This window comes from Mus caroli, unplaced genomic scaffold (assembly GCF_978045245.1).
Source record: "Mus caroli unplaced genomic scaffold, Mus_caroli_1 scaffold_18, whole genome shotgun sequence".
NCBI lineage: Eukaryota > Metazoa > Chordata > Mammalia > Rodentia > Muridae > Mus > Mus caroli.
In genome coordinates, this window is record NW_028227273.1 from 71,763,881 (window position 1) to 71,783,529 (window position 19,649).

Sequence of the window (19,649 nt, forward strand, 5' to 3'; positions counted from 1 at the left end):
CCTTTCACTCTGAGGTAGTGTCTGTCTTTTTCCCTGAGATGGGTTTCCTGTAAGTAGCAGAATGTTGTTCCTGTTTTTGTAGCCTGTCTTTTAGTCTATGTCTTTTTATTGGGGAATTGAGTCCATTGATATTAAGAGATATTAAGGAAAAGTAATTGTTCCTTCCTTTTGTTTTTGTTGTTAGAGTTGGCATTCTGTTCTTGTGGCTCTCTTCTTTTTGGTTTGTTAAAGGATTACTTTCTTGCTTTTTCTAGGGCGTGATTTCCGTCCTTGTAATGGTTTTTTTCTGTTATTATCCTTTGAAGGGCTGGATTCGTGGAAAGATAATGTGTGAATTTGGTTTTGTCATGGAATACTTTGGTTTCTCCGTCTATGGTAATTGAGAGTTTGGCCGGATATAGTAGTCTGGGCTGGCATTTGTGTTCTCTTAGTGTCTGTATAACATCTGTCCAGGCTCTTCTGGCTTTCATAGTCTCTGGTGAAAAGTCTGGTGCAATTCTGATAGGCCTGCCTTTATATGTTACTTGACCTTTCTCCCTTACTGCTTTTAATATTCTCTATTTAGGGCAGTTGTTGTTCTGATTATTATGTGTTGTGAGGAATTTCTTTTCTGGTCCAGTCTATTTGGAGTTCTGTAGGCTTCTTATATGTTCATGGGCATGTCATTCTTTAGGTTTGGGAAGTTTTCTTCTATAATTTTTTTGAAGATATTTGCTGGCCCTTTAAGTTGAAAATCTTCATTCGCATCAATTCCTATTATCTGTAGGTTTGGTCTTCTCATTGTGTCCTTGATTTCCTGGATGTTTTGAGTTAGGATCTTTTTGTGTTTTGTATTATCTTTGAATGTTCTGCCAAAGTTCTCTATGGAATCTTCTGCACCTGAGATTCTCTCTTCCATCTCTTGTATTCTGTTGCTGATGCTCGCATCTATGGTTCCAGATTTCTTTCCTACGGTTTCTATCTCCAGTGTTGCCTCCCTTTTGGTTTTCTTTATTGTGTCTACTTCCCTTTTTAGGTCTAGTATGGTTTTGTTCATTTCCATCACCTGTTTGGATGTGTTTTCCTATTTTTCTATAAGGACTTCTCTACCTGTTTGGTTGTGTTTTCCTGTTTTTCTTTAAGGACTTGTAACTCTTTAGCAGTGTTCTCCTGTATTTCTTTAAGTGAGTTATTAAAGTCCTTCTTGATGTCCTCTACCATCATCATGAGATATGCTTTTAAATCCAGGTCTAGCTTTTCAGTTGTGTTGGGGTGCCCAGGACTAGGTGGGGTGGGAGTGCTGCTTTCTGATGATGGTGAGTGGTCTTGGTTTCTGTTAGTAAGATTCTTACGTTTGCCTTTTGCCATCTGGTATTCTCTGGAGCTAGTTGTTATAGTTGTCTCTGGTTAGAGCTTGTTCCTCAGGTGATTATGTTAGCCTCTAACAGCAGACCTGGGAGACTAGCTCTATCCTGAAGACAGCTTTTGCCTACAAAGCCCCTCTCTAATCTCCATAGAAGGCATCTCTGTACTCTCAGTCACGACTGTCACTAAGCCCAAGCCCAAGTCTGCTGCTATCAAGCCAAGAAGTATCGCCACAGTCAGAGCTGTGTCGCCCCTCTTTGCCTCAGTCTAGATCCATCCTGCATGCCCCCACCCCATTCTCAGCTGTTCTGAAGCTTCCAGTGGTGGTGTCTGTGAACAGAGAGCCTGAGAACCAGAGGACTCCAGCTTCCTTGCAGACCCAGGGACCCCTAAACCAGTGCTAGCTGCCCAGCACCTCAGACTGCATCTTCCCACCCTCGCTGTGGCGCTTCCCTTCATCCCAAACCCCACTGGTGACAATGTGGGATAAGCATGGTCAACTCCTGTGTCCTGCCTCCCTGAGTGGCTGTGACCTGTGGCAGAGTAGACAAGGGACCCACAACCCTATAAGTCCCATCTGGTAAGGGGAGATTCATACCTGGTAGAGAGCAAAGACGAGAGTTACTCAGTCATCGTCAGTCTCTTAGGTCAATATAGTTAAGGTCTCATTTAGGGTCCTTTTTATCTTTTCTACCTGTTCTGACTTCTGGAGTCCATATGTATAATAACCAAGCAGCTATTGATGGCTTTGATTTTGAACATGATGAAAGATGAATTACAGGAGTCAGGTTACCTGGACCTGATGGTCTCATGATTACTAGAGAGGTCTCATGATGGTCCATGAGACCTCTCTAGTAACATTGTTCAAAACCAAAGAGAGGAGAGTGATGGGATCTAGCAGTGATGAGAAACACTAATATGACTGTGGGGGCAGTCTTTGAATAGTCCATAGACAACAGCACAGTGGGATCATCTGATGTGTAGGGATGAGAAACAGGCTTATTGAACTGTAACATTGAAGCAATTAACTGTTCTGTTCCTATGAAGAGAGACACACCTCATATGCTCTTTTATTTACCCATTAGAAATCTGATGAACTTGAGAATATATAAACTGATAATAATCAGAGTATTTTGTTGTTTTGTTCATTGTACGGATACCAAGAAGAATCATCTGGTAGAGGATTGATATTATGGCTTGTTTGCAATGATGGTTCTCATGCTATTGTGCAATTACAAACATCTACATTTTAAATTCATACATGCATATTAACCACCCTGTGCATGGAACTGTGGTGTTGGCATGGCCTCCCTGCCTCCAGAATATGCATCACTGTTTTTGAAGTATAGAGTTCTGGGCTCCAGGTATAGTGTGTGTAGTAAAGTTCCTGAGAAACTGTGGTACTTCTTAAGGAAGGGAAGCCTTCAGAACATTTTGTGTTCCTCTATATATTCCTTTAGAAGTCACAGAAGTGTGAAACCTTGACAAAACAGTTTGTGTAGACATTACCTTTTGTACCCTTTAAACTTTGTAAACATCACTGCATCCTGGTACCTACAACTGGATTGATCCTGGCATTTGCCACTAAATTCCATTTTTGTTAAGGGTATAAAATGTCAATAAAATTGTCATAGCCTCAGTCTTGCTATTGCCCCATGAAACCAAGCCTGGTTCAATTTCCCACCCACTGTATCGACACTTTGAACCAGTAAATAAGTGGGTGCATTGTCACCTGTATTCCCTCACCAACATATTTAAGAAAGTGCCTTTGCCTTCAGGACTGGGCATTCTCTGAGAACTGTTAGGAAACTAGTTATATGAGGAAATAGTGCAGATATAAATGATTCTGAGAATAGACATTATTCAATACACAGTAATTATTTATAAAAATAACATTTACAAACTAACTTTGTGTATTAATTTTCTATCATACCAATGCCCTTGATAATGTAAACACAGCATTCTGAAATGTGTCATTATATGTTGCATTCTTTTGGTATTTATTTATTTATTTATTTATTTATTTATTTATTTATTTATTTGAGACAGGGTCTCACTGTGTAACTCTATTTGGTCTGGACACAAAGTCACAGAGATTCACCTGCCTCCACCTTCCAAGTAGAGGGATTAAAAGTATGTGTTACCACATTTCGATTTACATGGTGACTTCTGTTTTTTTAATTGTGGGAAAACCTTTATTTGTTAAATATTTATGGCATGCATAGGTAGGAATTCATATTGAATTTGAAACCTATCGATATAATACAATGTGAGAAAGTTGCTATTTCTTATCTTTTTATGTTTACAGATTTCCTGACTTCTTTGTGTTACACCTTAGCATCTGAAATAGCACAGAATGTATGCATGTTGTGGGAGGATATTGTGATACATTTTTATAGTTAGGAATTGTTCTATCAATGAGAACTAAATTATAAATCATCTATTAAATAATATTATTCAATTATATGAGAATTATAGAATCTATCTTTTGTTTTCTTGCTCCAACAAACGCACCGTTCTCATAAATGAATGGGCAAATTAGCTCAATGTTATTGTTTGGTCTTGGTTTACTTTGTTAGATAACTGTATCACTCTGTTGCCCTGTCTGGCACAGAAGTCACCATAAAGATGAAACCTATTCTTAGAGTGGATTTGTCTGCCTCAGCCTCTTGAATGCTGTGATTAAGGCAGTGAATCTACATGCTGGCTCATACACACACATATAATCTCAAGATTTGATGAAAGTTTTGTGGCATCGATTGCTACTCTATCTGGGCTAATGTACCTAAATTAGAAGACAGTGGATACTTCAGTTTGTAGACTTTCGCTAAACAATACTGAGAATGCAAGCACTTGGACAGACAGGTGATGTCAATGTTAGGTATTTTATGAACTCAATCCCCTCTGCTTGATGACATTGATATCATTATCTAAATCCTCAGAGATTTCCAAAGGCTTGGGAAATTTGTAAAGTGGTGTACAATGAAAGGCATATCACCTTCTATCCATCAAATACCTCACCATATAAGTCACATGTTCATTGTTAAAATATTGGTGATTTGTTAACTGTGCTGTAGTATTGAAGAGTAAGCAATTGATGCTTACTTTTACAATAGTGAAGATAACAAGAAAAATTGAAGGACTCATATAATTAGGAAATTGTTAAAAGTGCCCTGCTGTAGATTCAAATTCTATGGTGTCAAAATGTTAGTTACACACTATGGATATGCTCAACATTGTACTATGTGTTTTCTCCATCAAGAAGATAGAAATAGCAAATGACCTCATATTAAAACATCTGAATCGTGGGAAACACTACTGAAGAGTTGGGAAAATATGAACACTACAGGATTTGGAGTTAATTATGGTAAACCATAATGTCATTTACATTGCATTTTGAATCATGAATATATGACAACCTGGACAACCACACAAAACCAACCCTAAAACATACATGAAACAAGAGGTGGAATAAAATCTGGAGAACCAGAGATTGGACAGAGGATGATGGGTATGTAATGGTTCAAGCTCTCTGGAAAGCTGCATTTGAAAAAGTCAGTTTTCTCTTGAAAATACAAGTGGTAGAACAGAGGCATTAGAAAGTAGGGATGAAAATAAACTCACAGAGCTTTGAAATAGCCATAATAGTAAAATGTAAATCTTGCCAAAATATTTTCTGTAATTTTTTTTTTGATTTATATTTTCACTTTGCATCCCAGTATTAGCAACCTACTCCTCCTAGTAACCCCTAACACAGATCTCTCCTCCCTTCATCCCTCCCCACTCACATACTCATTATGACCACTTCTCCCCCCAACCCTGGCACTTCCAGTTACTGCTTTCCTAAGCCCAAGAGGCACATCCTCTCCCACTAAGGACAGACAAGGCAGGCCCATTTAGAGGAATGGGACAAACAGGCAGGCAGTTAACAGATTCAGGAACACCACTATTTTCAGTTGTTGGACCAAGCAGCACATCTGTTATACATGTGCAGGGTGCCTAGGTCCAGCCCATGTTTGCTCTTTGGTTGGTGGCTCAGTCTCGAGGAGCCCCAAAGAGTTCAGGTTATTTGACTTTGTTAGTCTTCCTATCAGCTTCAATAACCCTCAATTCTTCACCCAGTTGTCCATAAGGCTTCCAGAACTCCATCAAATGTTTATCTGTGGGTCTCTGAATCTCTTTCCATTGGCTGCTGGGTAGTGCCTCTCAGAGGACTGTTATGGTTGGATCCTGTAGGCAGGCAACAGATTCAGGGACAGCCCCAGTTACAGTTGTTGGATGACCTGTATAAAGACCAAGCTGTGAATCAGCTACTTTTGTGCAGGGACCTAGGTCCAGCCCTAGCTTATTCTTGGTTGGTGGTTCATTGTCTGGGAACCCACAAGGGTCCAGGTTAATTGGCTGTATTGGTATTCCTGTAGAATCTCTGTCTTCTTTGGGTCCCTCTATTCTTCTCCCAACTTTTACATAAAACAAATATCCACTGTCTAGCTGTGTAACTGCATCTGTTCCAGACAGTTGCTGGATAGAGTCTCTAAGAGGACAGTTATGCTAGGCTCCCATTTGCAAGAATAACATCGATCCATAAATCGTGTCAAAGATTGATTCTTGCCCTTGGGATGAAATTCCAGTCAGACTAGCCCTTGTCTGGCCATTCCTTCAGTCTCTGGCTCCAAAGTTTTGTGGGTAGGATGGTGTCCTTATCCCTCCACTGGGGGTCCTGCCTGGTTACTTGAAGTTGCTTCTTCAGGTTCTGTGTCCCCACTATTAGGCATCTTGGCTATGGGCACCCACATTGACTACTGGAAATCTTCACCATTCCCAGGACTCTGGGACTTCCTAGAGATTCCTCCACTCCCAACTTCCCCACCACCAGCAACTGCAGATTTCCATGCATTCTCCTGGCCCTTTCTCTAGTCTCTCCCCACACCAAATCCCGACTCTTCATTCCCCTCCCCATCTCCTCTCTCAAGCAGTTTCCTCCCCCTCTCTGCCTCCTATGACTATTTTATTCCCCCTTGTACTGGCTAGATTTGTGTCGACTTGACACAGCTGGAGTTATCACAGAGAATGGAGCTTCAGTTGAGGACATGCCTCCATGAGATCCAACTGTAAGGCATTCTCTCAATTAGTGATCAAGGGGGAAATGTCCCTTGTGGGTGGGACCATCTCTGGGCTGGTAGTCTTGGGTTCTATAAGAGAGCAGGCTGAGCAAGCCAGTGGAAACAAGCCAGTAAGGAACATCCTTCCATGGCCTCTGCTTCAGCTCCTGCTTCCTGACCTGCTTGAGCTCCAGTCCTGACTTCCTTGGTGATGAACAGCAGTATGGAAGTGTAAGCTGAATAAACCCTTTCCTCCCCAACTTGCTTCTTGGTCATGATGTTTGTGCAGGAATAGAAACCCTGACTAAGACACCCCTTCTTAGAGATATCAGAATAGTTTTGCTTGGTCCTTCTTTCTTGTTTAACTTCTTTGAGTCTTTGAGATATATCATGGGTATTCAGTACTTGATGGCTAGTATTCACTTATCACTGAGTATATAGCAAGCATGTCATTTTGGAACTGTGTTATATCACAAAGGATGTTTTCTAGTTCCATCCATTTGCAGGCAGGTAAACTTCATGATGCATTTGTTTTAAATAAATAAATAAATAGTATTATATTATTTAAATGAACTATAATGTCTACATCCATTTTTTGATTGAGGGAGATCTGGATGGTTGCCAGTTTCTGGCTATTACAAATAAAGCTGTGGTTTTGGTTCCGGGACTCCGCCGAACTTAGGAACTTAGTCCACACAAGTGAGAGTGTGCACCACAGAGGCAGACAGCTTCTGGGACAGGCGGGAGCCACAGAGCCGCTGAGGCAGCACCCTTTTGGGGCTGCAGACATCCAGCACCCTCCCAGCCAGAGGACAGTGGTCCGCCCTGCAAGGGAGCCCTCTGCCTCAGGAGCAGGGCGCGCCATCTTGGTTCCGGGACTCCGAAGAACTTAGGAACTTAGTCTGCATACCCTGTCTTTGATCAAATGCACTGCATCTTCCTCAGCTCCATATACCCACTCCCATAATGCTTCTTCACATCTCCTTATTCACTTTTTTTAAAGTACTAAATCAACATACTAGGTGGATGTGCATGAGTACATCTCTAAAAAGAACTTACTTTCCTTCTTCCAAGGCCAAGAGCTGCTAATAACATGTAGTGGTCTGATGATCCCTTTGTCCCATGGGGGGCTTTGAACTCAGTTAATCTTGTACAGGGTTTTTGCGTGCAGGCACAGCTTTCATGAAATTAGTTGTGCAATGTTATTCATGTGACAGGTGTGGAAACCAAATCAGCTAAGATGACTGTTTACAGGATGCTCAGCTTTACATGAGCATGATGTAGTAGAGAATTTTCCTCATCTATTGTTTGAAAACATGGTTCATCTTAGATATTGTTGCAATTGCACAGATCCTCGAATTTAAATTCTTCCTTTGTTGGGAACAATAAACGGGGGCCCTGGGGATCTGGGGGAAGGGAAAAGGGCCACGCCCCGTCAGAGTTTTCCCTATTCTCTGGTCAGTCAGGCTTGGGAGGGCTGCTACCTCCCCTTTCCACTCATCCCTGGGTAGGCTTTCCTCTATCCCACTCTTCAGGGAGTGTCCAAAGGGCAACCCAACCTGGGGATCCCCAGAGCTACCTTGCTAAAGCCACCAGGGTTATAGGAGAGAGGGATGAGGGAAGAGGTTCCCAACACTGATCAGAGTGAGTGCGCAGTGGATCTTGATGGAGCAGAGACTCTCTATGGTTTAAGAGCTTTATTATGGAAATGTAGGGATAGACAGAGAGAGAGGGAGAGAGAGGGGGGGAGGGGGAGAGAAAGAGAGAGAGAGGGAGAGAGAGAGAGAGAGAGAGAGAGAGAGAGAGAGAGAGAGAGAGAAGGAGAGAGAGAAATAGAGTAAGAAGAAGAGAGGAAAGAAGACAAAGAGAGGGGAGGGAGGGTGGCAGTGAGGGGTAAGAAGGAGACCAGAAAGACAATAAGAGGTAAGAGAGTAAGGTAGGACTGAACAGCCCTTTTTATGGTCTTTACTGTTTCTAGGTAACTCGGGAGGAGTTTAGCCTGAAGGTCAGAAGCTTGGGCCATTGCCTACATGAATAATGACCATGCTTCTCTTGTGGGGGCTGTGGCGAGGGGAGGAATTAGGCAGGGGCCAGAGTTCCAGGAGCATGAGGGAACACCTACCATGTCATGAAGGTGAATTATGACCTCGGGGTTCAGACCTCAGCTCAACTGGATAGCACACTGCAATTCCCCACAATCCATCATTTCTTGAGAGGCCAAATCTTTAAACACAGGCTTCATTTTAGAGAACCTGACCTAAGTTTGATCTCTGGTAAACTAACAGGCTGGTCCCTAAAATTAGTTTCCAAGCCCCCACCCCCAACAAAACCTGAGCCTAACTCCAGTCTCTAGGCTAATCCCCAAGAACGCCAGCATTTCCAGGTTACATCCTCAACAAGACCAGTGTTTGCAGGTATTCTCTCAACAAACTGGAGCCATCACATTACAAGCCAACAACCTACTTAACAACAACCAATGCAGAGGGAAGCAGAAATTAAGTTTCTGATATGACTGTCAGCACCAGCCAATTAGGTTAAAGGCCACAGTAGCTTCCAATTAGATGCCTGAACAATTATCACCATCTTGCTGCTTACTATAAAGCCTTGGTCAGATAGATATTTGGGTCTCTCCCACCAGCAAAACTGTCCTGCATGACAGCAGTGTGCTTTGGTTGGGGGGAGCTGTCTTGAATAGAATAAAGACCCTGCTATGAGTTGCATCTGATTGGCTCCTGTTTTGTTGGTTTTTTTATTTGTTTGTTTGTTTGTTTGTTTGTGTGTTTGTTTGTTTTCAGGATTACTAACATTTTCCTGGTACTAAATTTCAGTGTGTTGGTCCAGAAGTTCCCCCTGACAAAGAGGGCTACCAATCTGGAGGGTCTTGAAGCCAGTCAAACTAGTGGTGTTTTTCATGTCCTGTTGTGCTGCCTGTACCCTGGACTACTTGCTGCCTGACCCTACCAGCCCTTACGTTGAAAGTGTAGTGGCTCAGAATCAACAACACAGACTGTGGAAGCAGGTGAGAAATGCTGCAGCAAGCTCATCTGAATGCTGCTCCAATCTCCATTAATACACTTACACAGTGTTCCACTGGTCCCAAGAAAGCATCTCTTCAAAACCACAATTCCAGGAGGATTGATATTGTCTGGACCAGCAATCCTTTGTCTCTCAGGCAGTCCTCATCTAGGATCTCCTATAGGAGATTCTTTATAGCTGCACGGACCCTGGTCTTTATATAGAGTTGGCCCTGCAGTTCTTGCTACATTGGAAATCCTTTTGTTTTTAGATTTTGGCAATCTAGTTCCAGCTAGGGTGCTGCCATTGACTCAAGATCATTGAGCCCACCTTGGAGGATTCCCAGTATACTGGACTATGCTGTCAGTTGTCCTGTCTTCCAGGATCTTACCTGTCATTGACTACCATTCATCAAAGAGAACTCACTCTGAAAGCATGTTACACAAGGGGATGAGGAACAGATTACATGGTGGTCTCATGGATCTCTCCCTTCAAAACTTTGACCACTTCCTGGGAGGGCATAATAAGAACATTTGAGAACCATCAGCACCTGGAGGGTCACCTTATTTATGAAGCGCTGCCCAGAGTTATGTTGTGCAAGACAGTTCAACAAAATAATTATCAGGGTGACAATTCCTCTCATCATAGCTTAAGAGGCTATCCAGTTATAAGGAGTAAAACAGCCTCTTAATATTGCTCCACACTTTTCCCAAGAAATTCACAACTAGGGAAATCACAGATACCCTAGTTGCCTTGAGGTTGAGTATATGCTCCCTTAAGAGTACAGAATCATTAAGGAATTTGTCTGACCAGGTACCTTCAAGATATTGAGCCATCTGTTGTTGGGCTTAAGTGGTGTAATGTACCTGGTAATGAAGTAGGCAAATTAAGTGAAATGGTTCCCATGCCAGTAGAGACATGTCCCTAACAAGGTCCAACTCTTCTGCCAGTAAGTCAATCTGTTGTAAAATGTGGATGGCTTAATATAGATGTTGATTTAGTACCTCCTGCACCTGAGGTGCCTCGGCTGACTTAGAGACTACAAAACCATTGACAGTCTCCACCATAGTGTCTGTCTGCATCAAGGCAACAGCAGCTATTGTTGCAAGGATGGCCACAATGATGACTGCTGTAATACCAAAATCCCTCTTTCCCTGTGTAGGGGTTATAAGTGAGTCTGGGTCATCAGAGTGCCAGCATGAAGGGTGGTGGTATTTACCACAGTCATCCAAATGGTGGCTGGTTCCCTCATCAGGTTCCCTCATCCTCCATGGGCCAGATGCCTTCTAATCCTCATGTAGTAGTGACTAAGTCCATGGATGACAACCCAAACTCACATTGAAAGAGGAGAGAACAGGGTAGTATGGGGAGTTAACTGCCATTGGCAAAAGAATGGAGGGCAAGGGCACTGTGGTCACTAAAATGGGTTTGGGGAAGGAGCTGGGAGGGAGGATAGCCCACATTCGGCCAGAGTTCCTCCTATGCTCTGGGCAGGCGGAAATAGGACAGCTGCCAGACACTTTTTACTCAGGCACAGGTGGGGATATAAGCCACTGACCCCACTCGACAGGAGGTGGAACAGGGGCAGCCCCCAACCTGGAAGCTCTGGGGCAACACCCTGTGCCCCAGGGTTATGGGAGAGAAGGTTAGGGAGAGAGATTCCCACAAGGGCAAGTGTCTGCGCAGCGGGCCCTGATGAGCAGAGGCTGTCTATGGTGTTAGAGCTTAATTGTAGACATGCAGGAAGAAAGAGAGAAGGTAGAGAGAGAGACTGACCAAGGCCAAGAGGAAAGAAGGGGGAAAGGAGAGAGAGAAAGAGAGAGAGAGAGAGAGAGAGAGAGAGAGAGAGAGAGAGAGAGAGAGAACTAGAGAGCAAGAGAGCAAGAGGAGTGAGAGAGTAAGAGCATGAGGAGGGGCCAAACAGCCCCTCATATAGTGGGCTGCTTTATCTTATTGTTGCTTAGTAACTGGGGAGGAGTTTAGCCTGAAAGTCAGAAGCTTGGGACATTGCCTACCTGACTACTAACCATGCTTCTCTTGTGGGGGCTGAGAAGGTGGTAAATTCAACAGGAGCCAGATTTCCAGGAGACATGAGAGAACTCCTTCCATCCCATGTAGGTGAATTATCAACACTGGATCCCAGTGTTCACTGGGAGCTCAACTGGAGACCAGACTGTCTTTGCATAGCCCAATGCCCCAGAGGGCACCAAAGCCCAGAGTTATATGCTTTCCCAGGCTGAAGAAAAAAATTAATAAACAGTATGTACATTATGGCTTCAATCCTGCTCTTTTTCTGGCTCCTTTATTGCCTTCTGGTGGTCCATGGCCGGGAAGCATGTCAAAAATAATATTAAGGTTGAGAGTTCTACATCTTTATCTGAAGGTTGCTAACAGAATACTTCATTCCAGGCAGCTAGAATGAGGGTCTTAACGCCCACACCCACAGAAACACATATACCCCGCAAAAGACCACAACTTCTAATGGTCCCACTCCTTGGGCCAAGTATATACAAACCATCACATCCACCATTGAGAAAGATGGCCATGAACAGCATGGAGAACCAGTAATGCCTAGCAAGCTTCCAGAAGACCATGAACACAACAGCAGAATATCCCCAATCTTCTCAAACTTCAACTAGCAGCCTCGAGTTTCCTAATGTGTTATAAATAGAACATATATTCAAACCTAGAGCACATCAAATTTTTAAAAGTGTGACTGAAATGGAATACTCATATTAACAGAAGATAGAAAACAAACTACAAGATGAGACATGAATATGGACTCATAACTAACATGTTCTCATTCAAGCAGGAAGAAATATAAAAGGATATTTGTGTTCTGTAAAGATTCTAAGTAATTTGTAACAAGAATTTACAGGCATTTTGTAACAAGAATTTATACGCATTTTTATAGAAGAAAAATCTTCCTAAAATTTATAAAATTGTGACAAACTATAAAGACTTCAACAGTTATGAGAGAAGGATAATAGAAGAGGTGATTTAAAAATATAGAAAAGTTATAGTGATGGAAATCTTGGAGTGATGGTACAGAGAAGGGTGAAAGGGCATATCAATTAGAATACAATATAGATGGAGTTTAATATTCTCCAGAGATATTAAGCAGAACTTACCAAAACCCTCCTGCTATTGTTTTAGAAAATGGAAACATTAACCCTGAAAGATACAGAACCTAAAAGAACAACAAAGTGCTCAAAAAACACTGAGAGCAACAAAAACCAAGAAGCATCAATGATTTTAGGAAAATACTATACTAAAATTATAGTAAAAAAACCATTTAATAATGGTATGAAAATATGTTCATAAATGAGACTGTTGTCCTTCTCCAATAGGAGATCTCTGAACAAACCACTGCCAACAGGGTCTAGGCAACCCTAGTCCTCCTACAAGTCCAAGTCACAGCACTGAATGTCAATAAACGCTGCCAGGAGGTTCTAGGGGAGGTGAACAGTTTGGCCAAGGGGGCATTAGAAGAGTGTTTCTTTTGAATCAAGGAGACGTTTTTACTGGTACAGGTAACTGATCACAATTATTCAAAGGATGTTTTCTAATTTTGTTTCAACCTAAAGTGAGTTTGCTAACTACGAAATAGTATGGCTTGATATGCTCTCAGGATGGAGAGTACACTTGCATGGACCTAAAGTATAAAGTAAGAACTCAGCACATGAAGAAACATTTCTAATTTTCCATATTTAGTTTACATAGTGTATATATTTCAGATGTAAAATTAATATGGAGTTAAAGGTTTATTGAGTAAATGTTAACAACTATACAACCATATCTGTGGCACATAATACAATATATATTTTTATTTAATTGTATCTCTACTGATTTCATAAGGAATTGTCATCTACAAAGCTATCTGTGGATGCCTAGTCCCCAAGGGAAAAGCCACTCTCTTGAATAGGATACTGGGGAAATGGGGAGTTAGAAACCATGGATCAATGTAAACTCCAGGAGCACTGGAATTGCAAAAACAGCAAAGGGAACCCTGTTTGCAAACAACATATGATTCAACTGCTCTAACAGTTTATTTCATGTATTAGACAGAATAAACCCAGTCAATATGTCTTCCTCTGTATTTGCATATAATAAATTGTTTGTGTCCTTTTCATTACCATTGGTTAATTGTTTTACAACCTCTTGGAATGTGTTGTAAGTTGTAAATGCTTGTTTTCTATCTCAGAAACAATTAACTAGTGACACTTGAAGACTGGCAGAGTTCTCATTGCAGTTTTGACATCAGAAAGGACTTAGTAGCAGTCCTATTAGGACAGACTGATTGACCAAGGTAGTATCAGGCCAAGCAGAGCAATTAGGAGAAGCTGAGAGAAGCCTGATTCAGTCAGTCAGCTTGTTGTAGAGTTCGAGGCAGAACAGTTGAGTTGAATCAGCCAACCAGAAATCATAAACAACTGCGAAGGTATGGGCTCATTCAGCAGTAAGTCTCAGAGATCTCTAGGAAGGCTGAAAATATTCTATGCCTAGATGAGATTGAAGGAAGTCTAAAAGCTTCCAGGTCTAGGCCTAAGTTAGCAGACAGAGGCAAAAGCTTCCAAGACAACAATTACACCAGGAAGTAAAAAGTTACTTTTATAATCCCTCTCTTAGCCATAAAGAAATATTTATAGTCCCGGTTTCATTAGGCATTGTTCAAGAATGGCACATCTGGTACAATTTTTTCCATGCATTCTTTATCATATTTTAATTATTATTGTTCTACCATTCTTTGTACTATTTTATCTATGGCATTCCTTTGTCCTGGACCAGCAGGACAATCCTCTGTGACTGTCTCCTGAGTAGGAAGCCTCTCCTGAGGCTCTGAGTAAAGAAGGTAGAATAGTTAAGATAAAGAGATCTTATATAAACTATAACTTTTGCCAAGCATGTTTATTAAGAAGTATAACATCTTATAAACATTTTCTGGAAGTGAAAATGGGATATGTCAGGAAAATGAAATGAATTAAATGGGTTCACAGGATATCTCAATACCATCAGAAAAAAAGCACACAGCAATTTTGGCACAGTTATTCACAGTTCATTATGGTACAGAGCATTTGGTTCTCCAAGTTAGAAGCCACATTCTCAATGTTTCTTGGCTCAGACCATTCTTGAAACTGCCAAGAATATTCTTGGTGTTCACTTTTTCCCTTCATACATTAGGGCTTCAGGAAAGCTTCAGATTGCTCTAGCCATAACAATTCCTTGATCTTTGGGGTGCAGGTGATATAGATATTCCACTTATCATAGGGAAATATGATAGCTTTTACTATATCATTTAGCCCATGATTCTTTCCTTATGACTGATATCATCAGCAAGAAGATTTAGGGATGATGCCTAAGCACAACACTTTACTCGGAATGCAAGCAATTATTTTCAAGTATGTTGGTCATCAAGTCTTTGTAAGTAAATTGCAATAGTGTATCTCCTTATAGTGCTCATGACCTACTTAGTGTCTCTTTGCTGGGACAATAAGACTTGGGTAACTTTTATAGAGGCAAACATTTCATCGTGGCTGGCTTACATTTGCAGTGGTTCAGAGCATTATTGTCATAGTGGGAAGCATGGCACTGTGAAGGCAGACTTGATTATGGAGGAGCCAATAGTTCTACATTTTGATCGGAAGTCAGCCAGGAGCAGACTGTCTTCCATCCTGGTTGGAACTTGAGCACTAAGAGACCTCAACTCCTGCCCCTGCCCAAGGAAACACTTCCTCCAAAAAAGGTCTGGGAGATGTAACCAGAGCAATGGACAAAGATGATATGCATTAACTCCTTCAAGACTCCTGGGAACTGACCCCTCCATTGTTTGCTTCTACTCAAGCTCCATGAAAATCCACTAATCAGAAGAACTTCTCCTGCAGACTTCTTCAAGTGACAGCAGAATCCATCCAAGGATATCTATGTGTGATGTAGATAACCAAAATTCTCAGACAAAAAAATGGAGTAAAATTCAAACCATTGTCTGTCCTAATTATACTGGGTATCATGGAATAAAAGCCTCTAGATATTTCTGAGCAATGGGTAATTAAATAATATTGCTAATACAATCATATGGTAACATAGTTTTACAGAAGGAACACTTCAGACTAAGACACATTCTTAGAACTTCCAGAGTAAGCAATTATTCCAAATCCAACAGAATGATAATCTTGAAGAATAATCCCAGGGAGTGATATCCAGTACTGGTCAGCCATACCTGATGTCTTGAAGAACAACAACCCTGAGGCAGGGGAGAGAATGGTTTACAGACAAGCAAAAGGAAGCAGTGAGGCATTCTGGTGCTAGGAACTACAGGGGTACTGTTCTAGCACCTTCGGGTATTTTGGACTTTGGACACATTGGCAAGGTATTTTAAAAGCTATAACTACTGTAGTTTTACAGTGTTCATTTCTGCTTTAGCAAACCATACTGTTTTCTTCTGACCACTTCACTGTAGATAATTCATTGGAAACAAGATTTAAATACCACGCAAAAAGTTAAGTTTGAGTGGTATCTTTTTAGCCCCATCTAGAGGCTAATCATTTCTAACCTAACTGCACGAAACATTAAACACACACACACAAACACACACACACACACACACACACACACACATACACACACACACACCTACACACACACACAAACACAGAGACATACCTTCTTATCACGCTAATGGTTTTCACTCTGAGCTTTCAGTTTTTAACCACTGCTCATCAGCTTGCAGATGAAATTGAGAAATCGTTGGAAAATTGGGTTAGAAATAATTCTTGTTTTTTTTTATTTATTTGGAACCCAGATACCCTTGGAAACTGAATTTATGCAACTTCCAGTTTGTTTCAGAAACTGGACAGTGACAGTCTGAGTGATTCCCATGCCCTATGTCTAACCCCATGAGTGATTGAAGCTGTAACACACAAATATATTCTTCTAAACAGTATAGATGTTGAATAAATAATGTGTTAAAATATATTCAAAGAGGGTGATATTAAAAAAAAAGTCTACCCTCCAGAGATTGAAAATTTTCCAGTCTTATCTAGCCTTTTGCCATATGCAGAACTGACTCTTTCCTTGGAGTCTCAAAGAGAAAATGGACAATTACTACCACTTCATCTTTTCAAGGAACATTGCCAAGAGGATCCTGGAGGAGAGGTTCCCATCAGCCACATCACCTGAACCTCCAACATTAGCACTTTCTGAGGGTTGAGTAGAAAGAAAATATTCTTGGCATTCACACTGAGAGAGGTGGCTAGCATCCCTTTTTGAGAGATGTTGTGTATTAATTTAACATTATTATTCTCAGATAAGAAGTTTTAACTTTGGCAGCAGCCTCCATTTCTTCTGTTCTGCACTGTGCACATGGTGTTTCAGGGTACGAGGTGTAGCATCTCCATGTGTGAGACACTCGTAGTGAGCACATGTGAGCAGTACCATCACCATTAGTGTGCGTTTCTGTTGCCTGGCTGTGATTTTTGTAAAGATAAATGATGTGGTTGTGCTTTAGTGTGTGTTTCATGGCAAATGTTCAGAAGCCAAGCACACTCTCTGCCAGCTTGCAGACTCCTCCTAACCGTGCACTCATTATTTCTAATGTTTTAAAACTATACTCAGTACTGTTTGACATTTGACTTTTTTACATGTTTAAAATGTTGCTGGATTTTTGTGCTGTTTGCCAAACTTATATAATAAAGGAAGTGTTGTGTTTTAAAAAACTAAATTCCACCAGAGAATCCTACACGATTAACAGCTTCAGTAGAGTAGCTGGATATAAAACTAAATCAAACAAATAAATGGCCTTTTTCTACACAAAGGATAAACAGGCTCAGAAAGAATTAGGGAAAAAAACACCCTTCACAATAGTCAGAAATAATATAAAATACATTGGTGTGACTCTATCTAATGAAGTGAAAGATCTGTATGATAAGAACTTCAAGTCTCTGAAGAAAGAAATTAAAGAAGTTCTCAGAAGATCGAAAGATATCCCATGCTCATGGATTGGCAGGATTAATATAGTAAAAATGGCTATCATGCCAAAAGCAATCAACAAATTCAATGCAATCCCCATCAAAACTCCAACTCTATTTTTCAATGAGTTAGAAAGAGCAATTTGCAAATTCATCTGGAATAACAAAAAACCTAGAATAGCAAAAATTATTCTCAACAATAAAAGAAACTCTGGGGGAATCACCTTTAATTCAAAAATGATGGTAATGTAAGTTTATGGAAGAAGAACTCATGTTTGAAAGTGACATCTAGTTGAGTAGCAGATAGAGTGGTTAATTAGACAAACATTTAACCAAATAGGATATTCCAAATTCTCACAAGAGGAGAGAGGAAAGGGAAGTTATTTAAGGGGGCAGGCAGAGAGCAAATTATGAGGCAGTTTTACCAGGAGAGTTTAACAGAGACAAGTTGAAGAGAGAAAAAGATAGACATATGTGGGGAATTGCAGGCTGGTCTCCAGTCGAGCTGAGGTCATAATTCACCTACATGACACGGTAGGCATTCTCTCATGCTCCTGGAACTCCAGCCCCTGCCTGAGGTACCACCTCCCATAGCCCCAACAAGAGAAGCAAGTTCAGTAGTCTCTTAAGCAATGGCCCAAGCTTCAGACCTTCAGGCTAAACTCCTCCAGAGTCACCTAGCAACAGTGAAGACCATAAAAAGGGGTGCTTAGCCCCCCTACTCTCTTATTCGTTTGTCCTCTCACCTCTCACTTCTCTCTCCTCTTCCCTTTCTCTTTGTCTTCTTCTTTCCTCCTCCTCCTCCTGCTCCTCCTTCCTCTCTCTCTCTCTCTCTCTCTCTCTCTCTCTCTCTCTCTCTCTCTCTCTCTTCCTCTCTCTTCCTTCTTTCGAACTTCTCTCTTTACCCTACATTTATATAATAAAGCTCTAAAACCATAGAGTCTCTGCTCTGCTCCTCAATTTCTGCTGCACACTCTGGTCAGTGTTGGGAACTTCTTCCTCTTCCCTCTCTCCCACAACCCTTGTGGCTTTAGCAAAGTAGCTGTGGTGGTGTCCCCAGGAAGGACTGCCCCCTGAACACCCCTTGAAGAGTGAAATATATGAATGCCCACCCAGGAATGAGTGGATAGGGTGGATAGCAGCCCTCCCACCCCTGACTGTCCAGACACTAGGGAAACTGACAAGGTGTGGGCATCTTTTTCCTATCCCACTTCTCCCCAGGCCTCCCTCCAGGGCCCCCACCCCTTTTGTAATTTTGTTCCCAACCGACATAGGCAATCACAGAATGATCCAGAGAATGAGAAGGAGCCTGAAGATTAGAACAGATCGCCAAAGTTAGTTTGAGGCCAAACAGTGATGCAGAAGAAGTTGAGAGAAGCCATATTGAATTAGTCAGCTTGGTGAAGGGTTTGAGCCAGGACTGATGAGTTTAATCAGCCAGCCAGAGATCAGTAAGAACTAGGAAGGGATGTCCTTATTCAGCAGTAAATCTCAGAACTTGAAAATTTCTAGGCCTAGATACTGTTAAGGTTTACTCTTGTCACTTCACATACTGATCTCAGATATGAGTTTATTGAATTCTTAATTAGGCTAATCAATCAGGGTCTCATAGAGGAGTCTGGAGCTAGACTGTAATGCTGGTTCGCTCTTAGGGCATTTTTTTTTTTATAGGAAGCCTAAAAGCAGAATATAAGGGTGAAAGCAGTATGACATTTTGACTGACTAGACAGTGTTATTTTTGAGGAAGGGGGTTAAATATTTACTGACCACTCAGATACCAGTCTCAGATATGATAAAAATTATTTAATGTGCAGGGCTGTGGTGGCACATGCCTTTAATCTCAGCACTTGGGAGGCTAGGCAGGCAGATTTCTGAGTTCAAGGTCAGCCTGGTCTACAAAGTGAGTTCCAGGACAGCCAGGGCTATACACAGGAACCCTGTCTCAAAAAAATAGAAATTATTGAATGCTTGTTTCAGACTAATAATAAGGACTACAAAAAGGACTCAGGATCCTAATTCTGTGGTAACAGTCTGTCCTGGTTTTGTGTAGGAAAACCAGGTCAAAAAGTTTAAAGGCAATATCGGGACTGGTACATCCTATTTGGCTAACTAGACAAAGTATTATCTATTAACCTGTAAGATGATTACTCGTAGATGAATTTAGAGGGGAAATGTAGAGTTAGTGGACTGGAGAGTTCCAGTACATTGAGATAACAGAGCAGAA